This window comes from Hevea brasiliensis, chromosome 7 (genome assembly GCF_030052815.1).
Source record: "Hevea brasiliensis isolate MT/VB/25A 57/8 chromosome 7, ASM3005281v1, whole genome shotgun sequence".
Taxonomy (NCBI): domain Eukaryota; kingdom Viridiplantae; phylum Streptophyta; class Magnoliopsida; order Malpighiales; family Euphorbiaceae; genus Hevea; species Hevea brasiliensis.
In genome coordinates this window covers 50,880,306-50,901,400 of record NC_079499.1, presented here as the reverse complement: position 1 = coordinate 50,901,400, position 21,095 = coordinate 50,880,306, and the positions used below count along the sequence as shown (strand labels likewise).

Sequence of the window (21,095 nt, the reverse complement as noted above, 5' to 3'; positions counted from 1 at the left end):
ATTAAATTCAAAATTAATCGTATTTATCTTCCGTTAACACTATTCAAAAGTAGCTTAGAAGCCAAACATAACAAGCACATTTCATAGAAAAAATTCAATATTAAAGAGTTCTTGCATGTTAATAGCTATTCACCACAAAGGAAATTGAACATGATTTGTCCACATAAACTCAAGAAATGCATTTTATTTAATTCATTCAAAATCTAGTATTTTATGAAACTTTCAATACAACTAGATGCCATGGATACATATGGAAACAAGTGGACACACGTAAAACGTGGGAAAAGGTTACAAAATCTTTAAAAAAATAGCCAAAAATATTTAAATGTGTAACGAATCAGTAGTACAAATAGAAACCAGAAGCATTACTTGAAACATATTTACCCAGCAATAAGCTCAATCACTTAATCCCACTTCATGAAACAAATTTTTTTTTTTTCGCATTTCATCAAACACCTTGCATGCATATTCAATTCCTCATTTGCCATAGCAGTACATTGAGTGCTATTATTATCCATTTGGCTGGCTTTCTCGTTTTCTAGCTCTTTTTCGCCAACTAAATGATCTTTTATTCAACTGATGCTTTAATTACTCTTCTAACCAATCCCCCACCTAGAAACCAACACACCCAAAAAGAAGAGAAAGGAACAACAAGAAGATGAAAGAATAATGAACTCCTGTGGATCGTTTGTCAAAACAATAATTAAAATCATTAGAACCTTAAGTGCAAGCAGCCAATTGTATATATGTAATACCGCCAGGTCCAACAAAATTGATTGGAAAATATATTTTTTAGAGGAAACATTACTGTTATTAATGGAATAATAGATAAGCAAGTCCTACATCTCCTTTTGATAGCTCGTTCTCAAGCAACATCTCAGACAGCATCTCCAATGACTCTTTGGATAGCCCTCTAACATCCAAATTTCTTTCTATCAGCATATCAAAAATTATTTTGACCAACATACTATGGCCTTTTTCAACTAAGAAAATGAGGAAAAACTTTAATAAGCTAAGTGAATAATCTAAAAGCCAAACATAGAAGACACTTTTCTAAATTAGAATAGCCATCCAAGTTCATATAAAAAGTGAAGAACTCCTTCTTTAAATGAAGTTTAAAAATAGAGAATCTGAGACATAATTCAAGAATTAAGAAGTACAAACTCAAACCTCAACGGCAAGCTTATCATTGTCAAAGGAAAAAGTGTGTTCGTAACTCTTAGGCAAAGCTATTGCCCACCCACCATGGCTCTACTGTATTTTAACAAAAGCAATGATCGTTTAACACTCGTTAAAAGCTATTTGGGGCACGTGCTCATGTGATCCAAATTGATTCTAATTGCTTATTTTTTATAATATAGGAGTTTAAAGTCTCATTTTAAAATGTTGAGATTTTAATTACGTCTAAATTTTTTTTAAGGACTTAGATATATTTTTTGGTATATTTCAGAATAGCCTTTGACCTTCCTTATTAAATCTAATTTTAAAAATATTTTTTAAATGCATGAATGTGCATTTACTGCCACCATGCTTAAGACAAGTGATTCAATATAATTAGAGGTGGCCACACTCCGGTTAAAAGATCAGAGTCGAACTAGAATCAGACTGATTAAATTCAGACTAAAATTAGTTAAAACTGAAATTATTATTAAATCAAACCTAAATTATCTGTCCATGATTTAATTCAAGTTTAAAATATTGTGAAATCATTGAACCATTAGTTTAATTTAATTTAAAATCTCCAATTTAAAACTAAATCGAACCAGCAATTTGATTAAAGTCTGCACACTGCATGCTGGACCTAGTGCCCAGCTAAGAGCTAGACACCAAGCCCAGCCGCCTGCCTCCTTGATGATTGCAATGACCATTCGATTGCTCATTCACAAGTCACTTCAATATTTTAAAAAAATATATATTTATTTATAAATTATAAGTCCTTCAAACAGTTTTATCATTATTTTTTTTATTTCAAACATTAAAAAATTTTAACCATTATATATATATTTTTTTAATTTTAATTGTAAAATTACTCTTTGACCCCCAATAACAGTAAAAAAAAAAGTTAATTTTTAGAGATAATCTTAAAATTAAAAAATTTGTAAAAACTCTATAAATACCCCAACTCATCCGCTTAATTCATTCACATAACTCTTCAAATTCTTTTAAATCTCTCAAATTTTCCATACAATTATTCTCAAGTTTCTATTTAATTCTCAATATGCTCTAAATTTCTACATTTTATTTTTTAATACACTCATAAAAAAAATCTAATGCCCTCTTATTTTACTCAATAACTCTATTACTATTACTATTATTATTATTATTATTATTATTATTATTATTATTATTATTCAATATTTTCTCTATTACTCTATTTTTTTATATCCTCATAAAAATTTATAGTATCTCTATTTTTTTTTATTTAATATTCTACACTATTTTTTTATTTTCAAATTTCTAGTATCTTTATTTTTTTTTATCTTCTACATTTTTTTTTCAATTTTCTAGTACCTTCTATTTTTTGTTGTCTTCTATACTATTTTTCTTTTTATTTTCAAATTTCATCATATTATCATACCATTTTTTTTGAGAAAATGGCAAGTAGTAGATTTGGAAGTTCATCAAGTAGCAAGGGAAAGAATAAGGTTGGGGAATCAATCTACCCAAATCTAAATGAGCCTACTACAGTTGATTTAGATAACATAATAGAGAAAATTGAGGATGATAATGATGATATTGAAGTTCAAGAGTTATTCCATCACACTCAAGAAAGCCAACATCAATAAATTGAGGAAGATAAGGCAAAAAAAACACTCACTTTCGATATTTTCAAAGTCCACTTTGCAAAAAAAGGAAGATCTGAAAATACATTTGATGTAATTTGTAACTACTATGGCTAAGTCTACAAGTTCAAAATGGAAGGTCGATATGGCATATTCAAGAGGCATTTGGAGCAAAACATTCGATCAAAATTGGGTATGATAAGTCTCAAACTCAAATACCTGAGTACACAAATTCTAAATCTTAATCTTTATTTCAATATTCTAATCATAAAAATAAAGAGGAATTAGCAAAAATGATTTGTATTGAGCATTTATTATTTAGTTTTAGAGAAAAACTTAGTTTTATTAATTATTGTTGTAACACCCTCCCAGTAGCAACTCCGTACATTCTACTGTTCCGGTGACCGGTGTCGATCCGGATAGCTAGAACGTCCAGAAAAATATTTAAACTAAAGTCAGGAACCATAATTAACTCAAATATTAATAAGAAAAATTTAGGAAAAATTTTAGAAATAAAACACAACCAAGTTAAACGAGCCAGTGCCCAAGCGATGGGTAACCAGAGGGAAGTTGCGGTTCTCGCAACGAGGAGCCCTAGACCCGGGGAAAAATTCATAAAATAATTATTGGGACTTCAGAGAAGGGTCATTAAGGTTCCTATGGCATTAGAATGCCAAGAAAATATTTAGAAAATTTTTTCAATCGGTACAGACAATTTTGACCCGTTAAGCCAAACGGAGGGCATTTTGGTCATTTCGCCTTCAGAGACGATTTTTGGCCGACTTGTCCAGTTGAGTAAATAATTATTATGGTCTAAAATATGAATAAATATTACTAAAAATTAAAGTGAAAATGAGTAGTGATGAAAAGAAAAGAAAAATGAAATAAAAAGCAAATTATGACATATGATGATGTCATTTAAAAAGCTACCACCAATCACATTTAAACAAACATTTAATTAACAAATAAAAAGAGATAAATATGACCAAAAAAATTAAAGAAAGCAGCAGCCCCTTCATTTCATTCCCGCACCAAAGAAAACAAAAAGAGGAAAACCACCATTAAAGCTCCAAATGAGCTTGATTCCATAGCCAACTACACCAAAACCTCACCCTCTCTTCACAAAAAATTTTCCTTATCACTAGAGCTAAATTTGGGCAGCCATTAGAAGAGAAGAAAGTGAAAGAAAGCTTGGGAAAATTCTGCCCTACAAGAGGTTAGTGCCTATTATGCATACATCTTTCTCTTTCCATGATTAGAGACCTAAAATAAGCAAGAATTTGTGAATTAAATGAATGAAATTTATGTGTATGTATACAATGAATTTTGGCAGCCCTAGGGAGGAACAAGATTAAGTGTTTTTGATGGACTTAGAGTGGACTAAAGATGATGTTTAAGGTATATATATATATATGTATGATGAATTGGTGTGCTAACTAAGGTAATTGGTGTAATCCTTGAAAATGAGCTAGGGTTTGGGAGTGAAACTTGGATTTAGCTTATGAAATTGTGAAAGAACATTTTAATGGTCAATTAGTGACCATTTGAGGCAAGTTCACCATAATTTGAAGAGATTTAGAGTGATGCAAACTGAATTGGTGGGCTGCCTAATGAGTGCAGCAGGGTGGCTGTGATTCCAGCCCACTTGGACTACCATATCTTTGGCTGTGTTGGTCCAATTGGTGTTTGGCCAATTGGACATGAAACTAGACTTATAATGACACATTTTTGCTGAAGAAACCATGCCCAAAAGACCAAAGCAAGTGGACCAAAAGTTGGCCCCAATCGGGTACCCTGCAAGCCAATTTTGCAGAATGACCAAATGAACAGTAACTGTTCATTTGGCCATAACTCACTGTAGAAATGGTCAATTGACCTGAAATTTTTACAGAAACAAGTTAAGACCTAGGCAAACAACTTTCATGAAGAAACCTACCCCAAATTATGGCCAGAACCTAACCCAAATGGCAGTCACAGTCACTATTCATGTTACTGTAGATTTGGTAATTCTGCAGTTTTGGCAATCCGGCCAGCTGTGGTTTTTAGACCATATCTGGAGCTACAAAACTCCAAATGGAGTGATTCAAAAAAGGAAATTCAACTAGACAAAATAAAGAACAACTTTCATGTTTACCATTTCCTCAAATTCCCACTGCAATAGGGCTTAATGGAACAGTAAAATTAGGCTTCAAAAACTGAAAATTCTGCCCTTTTGGTTTTAAGCATAGAAATGGTAATGGCAATCAATTCCAACAAGTTTTCAATACAAAATGTGGTATGTTTGGGGTGTTAAAACCAATACACCTATTTTTTATCCAAAAGTCAACATTTTTGTTGACCAATGAGGTGAATAGTGACACCAAAACTTGAAATTCAAAATTTGAAATTAGAAATGCATCTAGGGGACTTTAAATTGCAATTGGCAATTAATACTAGTAAATGTAAAACTCAAAATGTGGGATCTTGGTGTAATTAGAATTAACATATCCCTTAAGTATGAAAAAGTCAACATTTTGGTTGACTAGTAAGGTGAATAGTAATAAAAATGAGTAACAAACTAAGATGAAGACCTAGAACCAATTCTAAGCTTAAATGCTTAGAATTGTATGACAAATGTGGACTATGTATCTTAGTCAAAATTGTTAAAAGGAAATTAAGACCATAAATTTGAAATCCATGAAATATTCATGGATTACTTGAAACATGAAAAATAAGTCACCTAATTGATGTGAATAGATAGTTAGGGCTTATACGCCCATCACAAATGGAATTCATAAAATATTAATATCTCAACTTGAAATATAAAATTGTGACTACATAAGTAGATTCTTAAATGTATAAATGAGAAAGGAAAATGTTTTGAATACAATGGTACATGTGAACCATTGTTTAGAATTGTGATCAATAAGAATAACATAATGAATGAATAAATGAACTATATTAATGTATGAATGAGACATTAGTTCTCATTATTATAGAAAGGAGAAGTATTTTGAGTACAATGGTATAAAAGGATAATTGATGTGAATTGTGATCATATAAATGATCAAATGAATGTATGAATTATAATTGAAATTTCTCATGAAATAATGAATTCATAAAACACAATATATTAATATTTAATGATATTATGTGCCCTTGTATTGCCTAGACACGTGTGTCAGATTGGATAGATTGGCATGCTAATAGGGTATTGTTTTAGCGATCGCGAAAGGCTTTATGCCTGTATTCATGGCTTTATGCCCGTATTCATGGCTTTATGCCAACATTCATGGCTTTTATGCCCGATTATGTGTTATCATGGCTTTTTAGCCATACTGACTGCATACGTGGTTGACGTTCTGCGTCCCATGGTATGACGGCCCAAGGCACCGCGGTGTCCAGTGCCAACGACCCGTTATCCAGTTTAGTCAGCCTGTCGTAGGTTACTTGGGCAGTGTAATTTATTGAGATAAGTTAAGAATATTAGCAATTAAAAATATTAGAAATTAAATAAAATAAATGAGTAAGATGACCTAAAATAAATTAAGATAGTTATTTATTAGAAAGAATCGAAATGAACTGGACAGATATCAAAATTTACTTATTATGAAATAATCTGAGACAACCTAGCAAGTATAGAGAAAATGCTAAAAGATTAGCAAAGAAAATTATAACATAAATAAATATTGCAAATGTGCTTACATAACAATATAAGCATAAATTTATTATTTTCAAATCATTTTTCTTTGTACATTATTACTGTACATTGGCAAATAAACACTTTCAAAGAAGACTAAATTAGGATATAACACATTAAATTTTAGAAACGGCATGTGAAGAATAAACAAATCTTAATTATTTGAATTATGTTTTATTTCTATCTTTATTTGTATATTATTTCCTTATTATATTATTGCACCACTAAGCAGCAATGCTTAGCGCGATGGAATTGTTTCCTTCGCGTAGGTACTGAAGCTAGAACCCAATGGACGTTTGACTGGAAATTTTGGGAGTTCTGATCTGCAGAAGTGTCTGAAGTATTCAAGGTTGTCACCTCCTCAGCAATGCATGTAGATAGGGCCCATATAGATCATATTTTGTATTTTGTATAAAATGCTAGATATTGTATTATAATGTAGATTATGAACAGGTAATTAATAGGAATGTGATGTAAATTAATAAATTAGTTTTTTCATATGTAATTAATTTATATATCATGTAAATTATGAAATTATGTAAATTAATGAAATTTGAAAATTTTACTTATGTGATTTGAGCATGAATGAGATTGTATGGATTTGAAGACAGATTTGAAATATATAGATAATGCATGGAAATGAATATAAAATTGAGATATATGAATGAGATTTGATATATGAGAAAATTATGAGATGAATGATTGAGAAATGAAATTGAAAAATGTTGAGATTTGATATTGGAGTTTGAGAGTGATGAGATATAAATATTGGAAGTGTTTTTCACAGGTTCCGAAGAACTGTTTTCTCCATTTTTAGCCGGTACTCTGTCGGATTTTCTTTAAAATTTTCGGAACCTCAAATAAATAATAATTTTGATAAATGGCTTAAATAAATTATATTCCATAAACTATATTCAAAACTATGACAAAAAAATTAATTAAGGAAAAAAATAGAGTGTGCCGGTACACCGTGTGACATATCTTACCCGGATATACTGTAGACGGGTAAGGGGTGTCACAATTGTCAAAATGCTTTAAATCCTAATGCAAAACGTATTTCTAGAAGTACTTCAAAATGCACAGTTTTTTCTTTATTTAGAAAAAGAAAAAAATTAACAAGAAATTTTTTTAAATATGAATGCACGAGTTTCTATTTAGAGTGATCATTGGCAAATGCATTCTTATATGGGCATTACATATCATTGGATTAGTGATTATTTGTAACACCCCTATTGGCATAGTCTAATACATTTTACTATTTCGGTGACCGGTATCAGTATGGACAATTAAGGGGATTAGAATCACGTCTAAGACTCCTAATTAAGCCCTGAATATAAATAATTAGTAATTGCCATATAGTTAAGTATAAAGAAGAAAAATAAAGCATAAAAAGTTAAATGAGCCGAGAGTTACATCGATGGGTGACCTTCTCGGGAATGACTGCGAGGTTAGTCTAAACTCAAATTTCGAACCGTAAAATGTGACGCTGCAGTCCTTAGGATCATTGCAAACACAGTGAAAAAGAGAAAATCACAGAAAATAATTATTAAGCAGGTCAAATAATTAGGTTAGGGATCTGGAAGAAATATCAAATAACTTACAAACAGGATTGAACCGGCGAGGAGCGATTTAGTCAATTCACCCCTAGAGCTGACCTAACTATCCAATAAAATCGGAGAAATGAATCTTTGGGAATTGAGAATTAAATTAAAGAACTAATAGAAAAATAAATACAAAAGAAAAAGAAAATTGAAAAAAGTTTATTACATCATGCTTACATCACTTGGATGACATCATGGGTGATGTCAAAAATCCAATTTAATTTTTCCTACAAATATTGACCAAGTCAATTAAGTTAATTATCTATAAAATAACAAAAAGGAAGAGAAAAAGAAAAATCAAATTACTCTTCTTCTTCCCAAGTGGCCGCCCTTCCTCTCTCTCACACCACCATTATAGAACCACCATTAAAGCTTGAGTCCAAGCTTGATTCTAACCACTAAAACCTACTTTGATCCCAAAATTCCCCACTAAAACTTGCTAGACCAACTTGAGAAGGTGATTGAAGAAGAAAAGAAAAGAGAAAAAGGGAAGAAATTGAAAAATTGAAATTCAAGTGGAGGTAAGTAATTGAATTTAAAAATCTTAGTTTATATGTTGTGTTTGTAGCTCAATTAAACTAGAAATCAACTTAAAATCAAACAAAAACAATTGTTGAGGGACCAAACATGAATTTCATCCAGCTAGGGTTAGGGTTTGATATGAATGAGTTAAATGGTTTTGAATGGTTATTTGATGTGAATTAGGTGTATAGATCATGAATGTACACTTTGAATGCATTAGATTAAACTTTATGTGTAGCTAGGGTTTTGAGCATGTGAAAAATTGAAGAAAAAAGTTGAGAATTGGTCAATTGATGTAGTTGACCTTATTTGAGTTGAGAAATGGTCAATTGTGACTATTTTTGGTGTGTATGAATTGTTGGAAACAAGTTCCAATTCGGATAGGTGAGGGTCAATCTGCAGGCAGCTTGACCTAGGTCCCTTTCAGGGATCAAAACTGAAAATTTACCAACCCAATTGGTGCGAGGTCAATTGAGAATGAAACTAGACACAAAATGACACATTTTTCATTTAGGAATTATGCCTAGAAAGTGACCATAACTTAGTGAACAATTAGGCCAAATCTGGAATTGGGCACACTGCCCTGTGCAAAATGACCAAATGAACAGTAGTTACGTAAATGACCATAACTTGGTCTAGGAAGGTTCAAATGACCTGAATTTTATACCGATAGAAAGCTGAGACATAGCGCTACAACTTTCATGAAGAAAATAAACCCAAAATTTGACCATAACCTATTTGAAAAACCACCTACAGTCAACCCAAAAAAACTGCCAATAACCAAGAATTTGCCCAGAATTCTGGGTAACACCAAGTCTGGCTAGCCATGTTCAAATGGCTATAACTAGGGCTACAAAACTCCAAATGGAGTGATTCAAAAAGGGAAATAAATTAAGACAATAAGGAATAACTTCTATGAAGAAAATTTAGCCAAATTACCATAGCAGCTTGACCAATGGAACAGTGTAAAACAGGACACCAAATCTGAAATTTTGGAATTTCACATAAGAGACTTAAGATTTGAGGAAAACAACCAAAACCAATAAGTTAGGTAACCAAAATATGGTATGTGGGTGAAATTAGAATTTCCATATCTATTAAGCATTAGAAAGTCAATAAATTGACTTGAATAGTATCGTAAATAGTAACTCTGAAATGAAAATTTCCAAAAACGTTAGTTTTAGTATATTGGGGCTAGAATTAAGTATATATGAATCAATTATTGAATTTATTATGAAATAAGATACAGAAACACTACAAATTGCGTGTTTCAGCTGAAAAAGACCTGGAAAAGAATAGGGCAAACTGAGTCAAGGCCTAGAAGCTACTCACATCAGGTTTGTGCACAATAAACTTTAATTTATCGTTTTCTAATTGAAAACTTATTTAGCTATGCATTATGAATTAGTTGTACTAATTATGGGTTTCGAGAAATGCTGTGTTGCCATTTTATAAATAGAAATTTGAATTGGAAATTGATTTGTATTTTGCGTGAAATGTTTGAATAACTTGATTTAAATTATTTTTGATTCACACTTGGCATGACAATATCACTATGTTACTCCTCCATTTATGGGGTGAGTTTGACTATATTCCTCCTTCTCTGGCTTGCCAGTCTGAGGTGAGTTTGGATGAGTACTTATTAGCTAGCTAGCCACCTCCCTCATTGATTTTGATTAATGAGGTGAGTTTGCCTTGTCGTGATGTACACACGACATGTTTGAAAATTTTGTGTCATGACCTACGTTGTGTTATTGATTGGCAACACTATGATTATTAAATTGTTTGATCAAATTGTATTATATTAAGCTTTGAAAATTGTGAAATATTTAAATTGTGATTTGTTATAAATGTGATTTGAAAAATTGTGAAATGTGATTGTGAAATATTTGAACTGTGAATTAATGACAAATATTTTATATTTTGCATTTTATATTTTATTGTGCATCACTGAGTGTTTTTATACTCAGCTATAGCTTTCTTTGCTATCGCAGATAGAGACAAGGAAAAAGCAGTAGAGTGAGCTACTGATTGTTGGGACTACACGGAGGCTTTTGTATGGGTATTTAGTTATACACTTGTAGTTTAGTTTGATGTAAATAGTTTAGTGTCATATGTGTTAATGTAAAATTGAGCAGTTGTACATTAAGTTGTAATAATATTGTTTTGGTTTTGCTAATGTAAAGTTTGGTTGATGAATGTAAATTGTTTTTACTTTAATGAAAAATGAATGAAATTATTGAGTGTTGTTTTTGATGACAATTGAATTGAGAAACAATGTTGAATAGTGTTGAAGTAGTAATGAGTTTGATGAAATGAGATATTGGAAGTATTTTTACAGGTTTTTGAAGAACTGTTTTCTTAAAATACGGACGGCACTTTGTCGAAAATTTTCTAAAATTTGTGTAAAAATAAAATGGACAAAAATTTGAACTAGTTTTTAAACTACTAGTAAATGTAAGAAGATGCTCACTACTTCTAAAAAGTAAGAAAATTGTTTTAAAATCTCTTGCAGTATATTTAATGGGTTACCGGTAGGCAAAGTACGGTAAATCATTAGATGTACTACGGGATCATATTACATCTTACTGAGGAGTAGGGTATGACATGTTTAGTGGTATCAGAGCAATGGTTTTTAAATAAATTTTGAACTATGAATTTGAAATATTTTGTCGGTAAATACAACTGCTCAAATGTTTGATACATATGACACATTTACAGTATGAATATGCACTAACAGAGGTCAACCTCCTTGTGTTAGTTATGAGAGAGTAGAAAATTTCTGAAAAAATGGAATGGAAGAGGGAGATCATTCCGTAGAGCAATCTGTCGAGGCTAAGGCCCAAGGAGAAGCCCCAGCAATCCAGAATGTGAGTGGGTTAGCCACTCCAACTCCTCCTCAAGCACCGCAGTTTCCTGCTTAGTTTGCACAGCAGATGGCTGCGTACTTTCAATAAATAGCGGGAAACTTGCCAACACAAGCTTAGACACAAGCTCCTACAGCACAACCACATCCCCCAGTAAGACAATATGAGAAGTTAATGAAATTTGGGGCTACAGAATTCAAAGGAACAGTGGATCCACTAGAAGCAGAATAGTGGTTAGAGAGGATGGAATGGGTTTTCAGAAAACTACAGTGTGCTGAAGAGCTGAAGTTCGAATATTCAATATCACTTCTACAAGGGGATGCATATGAGTGGTGGAAGACCATCTCCCACAGCCTGGTAGAGCCACCAGTCTTCAAATGGGCAGAATTTTTAAGGGAATTTCGGCAAAAGTGGGTTTTCGATACTTATGTAGACATGAAGCTGCAAGAGTTTTTAAGTCTGAAGTAAGGGGACAGAACTATAGCAGAGTATGAGCGGGATTTCTCTCGACTAAGCTACTATGCCGGAAGCTTGGTCACCACCACCAAAGACCAGTGTAAGAGGTTTGAGACTGGGTTGAGGCCTAGCTTGAGAATGACACTAGAATTTTTCTGAATTGATTTCACAAGCCCTAGAATTGAAAAGGATAGAATCAGAAGGGGCAGTAAAAAAGAGTATAGAAGAGAAAGAGAAAATAGAAAAAGCTACTGGTCAAACTACAGAAAGTAGTTCGAGAAAGAGAAAACATTTTGGAGGATCTAGCTCACGTGAATTGGGTAGAGGTAGATCTTCTGGACAAAAACCACCCTGATTCGATTAGCAAACTTAGCAAACACATAGAAATATGCTGTCGGATCGACTTTGTGAGACTTGTGGTAAACCACATAGTGAAGTATGTTATAGAGCTATAGGAGCATGTTTTAATTGTGGAGGGACTGGTCATTGTGCTAAGGATTGCTGATAAGTGCATAATTTATTAATTTTACTCCCATCACATTTAGTGTTTCTAGTATGTTTTTATGTTTAATTCAGTTGGTTAAGTATATTTATCATCTAGGCATATGTTTAGAGAGTTATTGAAATAATTGTGTTAATAGAGAAATTGTTAGCATTAGCATTAATTTGGTTCTTGCTTTATTTTTCAGGGTTTTGGTGAAGTCCCAGAACATAGAAGTGAGGAAGGAAGCTTGGAAAGGTTGAAGGATTGAGAAGCGTTAAAGAAACAAAGTACACGGGTCGTGTAAACACAGCCATAGACCCGTGTAACATTCTTCCATAAGAAATCCAGAGAACCAAGGAAGAGACAAAGTACATGGGTTGTGTAACTTGACCCGTGTAAATCTTGGAGACCCGTGTAACTTTCTGTGCTAGTACAAAACCTACCCACTCAGCTCCAGTAAGTTACACGACCCTGGGCCGTGTAGTGATACACGGGTCGTGTATCCGTTGACAATCAGTTTCCTGATTTTGCTCTAGTTGCAATTTTTGGCAAAGACTCTAAAAACATAACCCTAGACCATTTATTATAAATAGAAGAGACGGCAGACCTTCAGCCTCTAATACCATTCAGCAGCCTTTACATTCGTCTTTGAGAACTCTTCTTTTTCTTCTTTAATTTTCTGTAAGCCATGAATATGAGTGGCTAAGTTTTTAATTCAGTTCAAGGAATTCAAGTTCTTTTGCTTGATTTGTGAGACCAGGTTCTTAATTTAATTTATGTCTTTTGAATATCTATTGTTTTCTGATTTCTTTGTCTTTGATCTATTGAATGATTTGCTAAAAAGGCCTATTAGTTAATTGTTAAATGAGATCAATTGCTAGTTCATCTTCATAATCCGTAATTGTTGTGTAAGATTGAACATGAGTAGCAATTAGGTTTTATTGATTATGATCCCAGTTTTCAATAATAACCTAAGGAAACAATAGGGTGGATTAAATAATTTATGCTTCATAAATTGTTGTTCAGCTTAACTACTTCCTTTTCTTAAAGCAGTTATTAATTTGATGAGAATTGCTTAATACCAACTCAGTTAATAATTAGAGTCAGTAAGAGTGCTGGGCTCGAATTGATAAGTATAGGGAAGTTAGGGGTTTACCTCGCTGTTTGGTAAATCTACGTTAAGTATTCAATAAGATATGATCGTATTTCTTTTGTCTATGATCAAATCAATGCATTGGAATGTGAATTACCTAGGACTGAAGTTTGTTTAAATTGAGATTTTCATATTTATTTCTTGAATTTCTGAGTTCTTCTGATTTTGTGTTACAAAACCCCCACAATCTTTGTTTCTTCCGTTTTCCATTACACAAGTGCATGAAATTTAATAATTCAGTCTCCAGGGTTCAACCTGGATTTACCACTTACTACAGAAAATATTTTATAATTGGTAATTTCAGTTAATTTAGTTTCTGGTGGATTCGACACCCATCAAGAATTTTGGCGCCATTGCCGGGAAACTGAAATTCATTGGATTTCGTGTTTTCTGTGTTAGAATATTCTGTTATTAATTTTTGAGTTATTGCTATTTTCAGGTTTTTGAAAAAGAAAAAAAATATTACTGTGTTACTATTCAGTGTTACTGTTCATTAAGAATTTTGGTTGAATTTGGAGGGTGGCCCATACCTATTTTGAAGGAAACGATGCTCTGATCAAGACCTATCAATCTATAGGATTCTTTGGCCCCACCCTCTTGAGGCCAAATTCGATTGTTTTCTAGGGTTTTGAGGCATTTTTCTGTTTTTACTTTGATTTCTCTTTGTTTATGACAAGAACTTCTCAATCTGGTGAGTTGATCTTTGATCCAGAAGTAGAAAAAATAACTAAACAGTTGAGAAAATTGGCTAAGCAAGGTAGGCTAATTCCGAGTACATCTAAAGGAGTCCAATCTCCAAGGGAATTAAGTTTGGATTTAGATTCAGAATCAAATTCTGAAAACGAAACCATGGTTGCTAGAACTCTAAAAGAGTTGGCTGCTCCTGATCTAAACTAACAACCTTTGTGTATTCAATACCTTGCTTTAAATGTTGCTTTTGAGTTGAAATTTGGACTAATCCATTTGTTGCCTAAGTTTCATGGTCTTGCAGGTGAGTATCCACATAAGCATCTAAAGGAATTTCATGTTGTGTGTTCTAGCATAAAACCTCAAGAAGTTTCAGAGGATCAAATCAAGCTTCGAGCTTTTCCCTTCTCACTAGAAAGTACAGCTAAGGATTGGTTGTATTACCTTCCTTCTGGATCTGTTAACTCATGGAATGGAATGAAGCAGATATTTTTGGAGAAGTATTTTCCTACTTCCCGTGCTACCAACATAAGAAAAGAAATTTGTGGCATCCGCCAGTACAATGGAGAGAGTTTGTATGAGTACTGGGAGAGATTTAAGAAACTGTGTGCAAGCTGTCCCCATCATTAAATAAGTGAGCAGTTGTTGATTCAATATTTCTATGAGGGACTTCTACCAATGGACCGCAGTATGATAGATGCTGCTAGTGGAGGAGCTTTGGTTGACAAGACACCAGAAGAGGCAAGGAGGCTGATTGCTAACATGGCAGAAAATTCTCAGCAGTTTGGAATGAAAATGGATCACTCACCTATGAAGGTTAATGAGGTAAGTACATCTAACATTGAGAAACAAATCTCTGATTTAACTTCTTTGGTGAGGCAGTTGGTTGTAGGGAACATGCAAACTGTTAAAGTATGTGGAATTTGTTCGGGTTCGGGTTTGGGTCATGCTATTGATATGTGTCCTGTGTTACAAGAGGATGAATCAGTGCAACATTTTAATGCAGTAGGATATTATGGACAGCCACAATGCAGGTATGATCCCTATTCTAGTACTTATAATCCAGGATGGTGAGATTATCCCAACTTGAGTTATGGGAATCAACCGGTGCAAAATTGATACCAACAGCAAAGACCATAAGTGAATCAACCACCTCTGCCTGATACACTTGAATTGTATAGATGTTTTTAAGCACATTTACATTCTATTTCATAGTATTTAGGCAAGTATTTTCATGCATAATAGTTGATTTCATTAGTTTTCGTAATTTCTATTGTAAAGCCCTTAATTCCATGTTTTCTGCATCATTTCAGGTGTTTGGGTGAAGCTACAAAAGTATAGGAGTGCAAAAAAAGCTTAGAGGAGTCAAGAGACAGAGAATTATTGCTGATACAAAGTACACGGGTCGTGTAAACTAAGCCCCAAACCCGTGTAAATCTCTGCTAGAAGAAAGCCAAGAGAATCGATGAAAAACACAAGTACACAAGTCGTGTAATCAGACCCATGTAATCTGCAGGGACCCGTGTAAGTCTCTGTTGAGCGCAAGTTTGAAGAAACTTATGGGAACAATAGTACATAGCCCATGTAATCAGGCCCGTGTAGTTGGCATAATCCCATGTAACTTTCTGTGCCAAAACAAGACCACGCGATTCTCCTCCAGCAAGTTACACGACCCTATTTTGCGGGACCTGTATAGTGACACACGGGCCGTGTACTATGCTGCAGCTAGTTTTATGACTCTAATTTCCCTCTTATTTTCAGATAAAAACGAGACTCCTAAGGCCCTTTGGACTCAGAGCAACCTAACCCTAGAGCAACCAATATAAATAGAAAAGAAAACGTCAAAAGAGAGGGGTTGAAAAAAAGACGACTGTCACGGAGAGACTGTAACATCCTCACTGTACGTGTTCTGTACGTTCTATTGCTCCAGTAGCCTAATATCAGTCCAGGCAAGTCGGGATGTCAGGAACTACACTTCAGTGATAGTGAACAGACATATATTGATGAAATAAATAAAAAAGAAAATACAAGAAAAATCAAAGAAAAATGAAAGAGAGAAAATGAAGCTAAGTTAAACGAGCCGGCACCGCAGTGATGGGTGACCGCATCGGGAAGGCCGTTGCCGACCCCAAGACCGCGGAGAACCCTCGAAATTAAATTTTGGGACATAACTAAAGGTTTATCGAAATATAATTGACACTAGAAATATCAAAGAAAAATTAATAAATTAGTATAAAGAAAAACGAAAAATTGAGAAACAGACAAAAATCGATGTTACCGAAAAATCAGAAATACAACCCGAAGAGGGGCATTTTGGTCATTTGACACCTATAGTTGCCTTTTGACCTCAATTTCCATTAAAAATAAATGATATTATACTTTAGAAATTTCATGAAAAATTTAATTGTGATACATTATGTAAATAGTGAAAAAGGGGAGATAAATGTGTAAATAATGGAACTTGAAATAATTGAACAATAAAAATAGGATGAGTGCTCCTCTAACTTGAATATTGGGACACAAAAATAAGCTTTGGGACAGCAGGTTCCACTCATTATCATCATCTTCAACCTCAAGCAAAAACCAGCCGAAATGAAATCCTCCATGGAAGCACCATTGCTGCGCCACATGCAAGCTCCATTGGTGCATGATCAAGCCATCCTTTCCACTTGGTTCCTTCATTTAAACTTGCCTACTCACCTTGGGGAAGATATTGGCAACAAGAAAAACAAGATTTGGTGAAGTTTAAAGGAAGCACCAAAAGTGTAAGTGTCCAAATCCTCTCCCTTGCTTTAGTAAACCTTGCGTTTAGGTTGAGGTGAGTAATTTGGTGAAGAGAAAGGAAGGAAATATTGAGATATGAACTTGTCCATTTTCGGTAGCCATGAAGGTTTGTTGTATTTGAGTTTTCTTACCTCTAATGGATGGGAATTAAGGTTGATTAACTCAAATAGAAGTTGTAGTAGGTTAATATCCAAGTATGTGCATGTTAGTGCTTGAATTAAGGTTTTGAAAATGGGACTTTGATGCTTTGGCAAACTACCATGTTTGGCAGCCTATAATATCATGAATTTGTGTATGTGAATATGAAGTTTATTAATAAAATATGATGGTGTTGAATTGTGGGCAGTTTGTATAATTGCCATGGAAGTGTATGTGTAATATAAGTGTTGATGTACATTTGGGTGGATGTAAATGTTGAACTTGAATGGTATATTGTGTGCAATGAGCACTTTAGTGTTCTGCTCAAAATGTTTGCTGGAATTGTGTACAATATATATAGAAGTGCCATTGATTGAATATTGAAGTATTGGGAGGAGGAGGATTGTCAAAATTAGAAGTGTGATGCTCAAATACAGGTTGTGTATGTTGGCAGTACCTAAATTAGGTAATAAGTGCAAAACTGTGAACCCAATTGGTATGAGGCTAATGTGGAGTGAAACTAGACACCAAATAGGCCAACTTTCATGTAGAAATATTATCAAAATTCTGCCTAGAAACTGACCTGAAAAATGACGAAATCTGGAATGGCAACCTTGCAAACCCAGATTTTTGACCATATGAACAGTGGTCATTAGGATGACCATAACTCACTAAAAAAATGTCCAATTGACCTAAAATTTACCATGGATAGCTTAGACATAGAGCTACAATTCTTATGAAGACACCAAAGCCCATAAATGGCCAGAACCAAGTCAAATAGCTTGTAAAATTTCGGGTACCAAAACTGCCAGAACTAAATATGACCTAAAATGGACCAAATTTTGTACTAAAAGTGCAATCTGTCCAGCTTTAGTAAATTGATCATATCTTGGTCTATACAACTCAGAATGACCTGAAATTTTGCCCAGAGTGCAATAAGACATAGAGCTACAATTTTGCTTCTTTGACCAAAAGCTAAAAACCAACAGAAATAGGACTTTAAGCTAGACTAATCTAGCACACAAAAATTAAGAATTTGACATTTACATACAATGATGCTTGAGGTAATTTGGCAATGAAAGCCAACTTGTAAAAAGGGTAAATTGTATTATATTGACAGCATATTAAATTGTAAATTGTGATATGTTAATGCTAGAAACAACTTATCTATATTACCTAAAAAGGTCAACATATGCATTGACTTATGAAATTACATAATAGCTAGTAAACTCTAGAAATTGAAGAATTAAACAATTAATTTGTAATGTGCCCTAATTTGCTTAGTTGACTAGTTTGGATAGGTTGGCATGCCAATAGGATTCTGACAGTTGTTCTGTAAATGGCTTTATGTCATACTGTGTTTTTACGGCATATTATGCGGCACTGTGACTTTAATAGCCTACGGCTATACATATTATGTTATTATACTTGGCTTATTGCCAGATTGATTATATGGCTTTTTAGTCACACTGTTTGCACACTGGGAGACACTTTGTGACTGATGGTGTGATGGCCTGAGGTACTAGGTACCTAGTGCCAGTATATCCATTTATCCAGTTTAGTCAGTGTATAGGCTACACGGGTAGTTAATTTAAGCACTATTAAATTCAAATAGCTAAATCCAGTCTTCTGACATACAGCACCACCAAAATTAGCAAAAATGAAAGGTTAGCAAATAAAAGTAGAATCAACAACTGTAAAGAATATTGATGTCATAAATTCATAAACAATTCATTTACCTTATTTTAGTGTATATTTCTTTATATTTGGCACCACTAAGAAAAATTGCTTAGCGCGTTGCTTTTGTAATGCGTAGGTATTGGAGATACAGGTGGGGAGCCCAGCAGACCTACGACCGGGTGAGACATCAGATCTGCACAGGAGTCCAGAGTCATCTGCACTACACTGCATACATGGTAGGATTTAGTATCTTGTGTAATGACAATCAGTTGTATTTTGACATTTTGTTATGTAATATGTATAGATATCATAAAACTTTAAAGTTTGTAATAATTTTTATATATTAAACTCCTATGGATAGTGTTTTGATGAATGTAAAATATGATGGACTGTATTTTGAAATTATGAAATTGTGAGACTGAAAAATTAGTTGGATGGTTGAGATTATCATATTGAACTATTTTTAACAGGTTTAGAAGGACAGTTTGTCCGAAATACAAACGGCACCTTGCCAGATTTTTATTACCATTTTTGAAACACTAATTTCATTAAAGTATGAAAATAGAACCAATATGTTATGAATATCACATAAAGACTTATTAAATCAATAAGTTCAGAAAATGAGATAATCACAGACTAAATGCTCCGGTATGCCGTGTAGCACTCCTTGCTCGGCTATACTGTAGACAGGTGAGGGGTGTTACAGAGACTACTGAAGGCTACTGTTGTCGGGTTCTGCGTTAGTACCAAAAGAAGTTCTCCAGCTGAAGTTCCACAAGATCAAAGTTGCAAACTATCTTAGGTTTCTTCGTTTCATCCCCCTAGACAGATTCCTATTGCTTTATTTCTTTACATGGTTTTCTTTTTACTGTCTTTACTTTTTATCATGATGTTTGCTAAACTCACCATGAGTGAGTAGTTTCCTTATTCTGGATCTAGGAGAGTAATGCTTGTAATTATTATTATGGATAAACATTAAGTTTTATTTACTGGATTTGAGATTCGTTTCTTAATTTAATTTCTTGTGATCCTAATGCATGCTATGTGATGGTACTCACTTAGACATGATTGTAGATGTTGATTGAAGGACTGAAAGGTGAAGATTAACATTAGAAAATCAAGATCTTGAACGTAGGAATTCTGACCTAGACATAGGCTGATACCTTTGTGGAACCTAAAAATTGGTCAAAGGTTTTAAAGGATTTTAATTAATTTGATCACCACGAAAGTAGGGTTTGAATTAATTAAAATACACTCTAGATGCCTTGAGAGAGGATTTAGGATAACTTAGGGCTAATTTCCATTAAAGAAAACAAACCTCAATTCAGTAAATAAACGAGATAACATACCTAATAAGATTCAAGTGTGAAATCTTAACTCCAGGATTGTTCCAAAATAGATTACTTCATTTTAAGTTTACTATTCTAGTGTTAAAGTTAACAAACTTTATTCCCTAAATATTTGATAGCCTAGATAGTCAAAATTACTGTATAGATTGGTACTTGCTAAACAAAGGTCCTCATGAGAACGATACTCTACTTATTACTTTATTACTTGTTAGTGATCCATGCACTTGCGGGGTTGTAAAACCAGGAAAACAAGTTTTTGGTGCTTTTGCCGGTGATTGTTTGGTACTAGTAATATCAAGCGATAGGCAATTTAGCTGATTTAGGCAATTATATTTATTATATAATTTTATTTTACTGGTTATATTTCTCTTCTTTTCTCTCAGGTGCTCAATCTGCTATATGACCAGAACATGGCTAGAAAAAGAAATATTGGACTATGATTCGGAGATAGACAGAACTCTGAAAGCCATCAGGAGGGAAAGGAAACATCAAGAGCACGGTCAAGAAGATCCTGAAATTCCATCCATGGGCGATAATAATGACAGACCGAGACTCTTGAGAGATTACGGAGCTCCATCTGTCCAAGGATTTCAGCCCAGTGTCACTAGACCAACAGTGGAAGCCAACAACTTTGAATTAAAACTAGCATGGCTCCAAATGATTCAACAAACCCAGTTTGCAAGTTCGCCTGCAGAAGACCCACACTATCACCTCCAATGCTTTCTTGCCCTATGTGATACATTCAAGATGAATGGAGTGTCTGATCAAGCAATAAGACTCAGAGTATTCCCATTCTCCCTTCGAGACAGAGCAAGGAAGTGGTTACTTTCTCAACTAGCTGGAACATTCACTACTTGGGAGAATCTCTCTCAAGCTTTTCTAGCAAGGTATTTTCCACCTGCAAAGATTACA

The 21,095-nt window shown here is 33.6% G+C and overlaps 1 long non-coding RNA gene and 2 other non-coding genes across 3 annotated transcripts; all 3 read right to left on the bottom strand.

Annotated features, from left to right (window-relative positions):
- Nucleotides 1-49: 49 nt before the first annotated feature.
- Nucleotides 50-139, bottom strand: LOC131181906 (small nucleolar RNA R24). Its single transcript, XR_009150380.1, has one exon. It is a non-coding gene; the product is annotated as a small nucleolar RNA R24 (small nucleolar RNA).
- Nucleotides 140-720: 581 nt separating this feature from the next.
- LOC110662078 (uncharacterized) lies at nt 721-1,304 on the bottom strand. Its single transcript, XR_002496249.2, has 2 exons — nt 1,171-1,304; nt 721-983 (listed from the first exon to the last, which is right to left on the bottom strand). It is a non-coding gene; the product is annotated as an uncharacterized LOC110662078 (long non-coding RNA).
- Nucleotides 1,305-14,757: 13,453 nt separating this feature from the next.
- On the bottom strand, nt 14,758-14,864 carry LOC131181753 (small nucleolar RNA R71). Its single transcript, XR_009150232.1, has one exon. It is a non-coding gene; the product is annotated as a small nucleolar RNA R71 (small nucleolar RNA).
- Between the last annotated feature and the right edge of the window lie 6,231 nt (nt 14,865-21,095).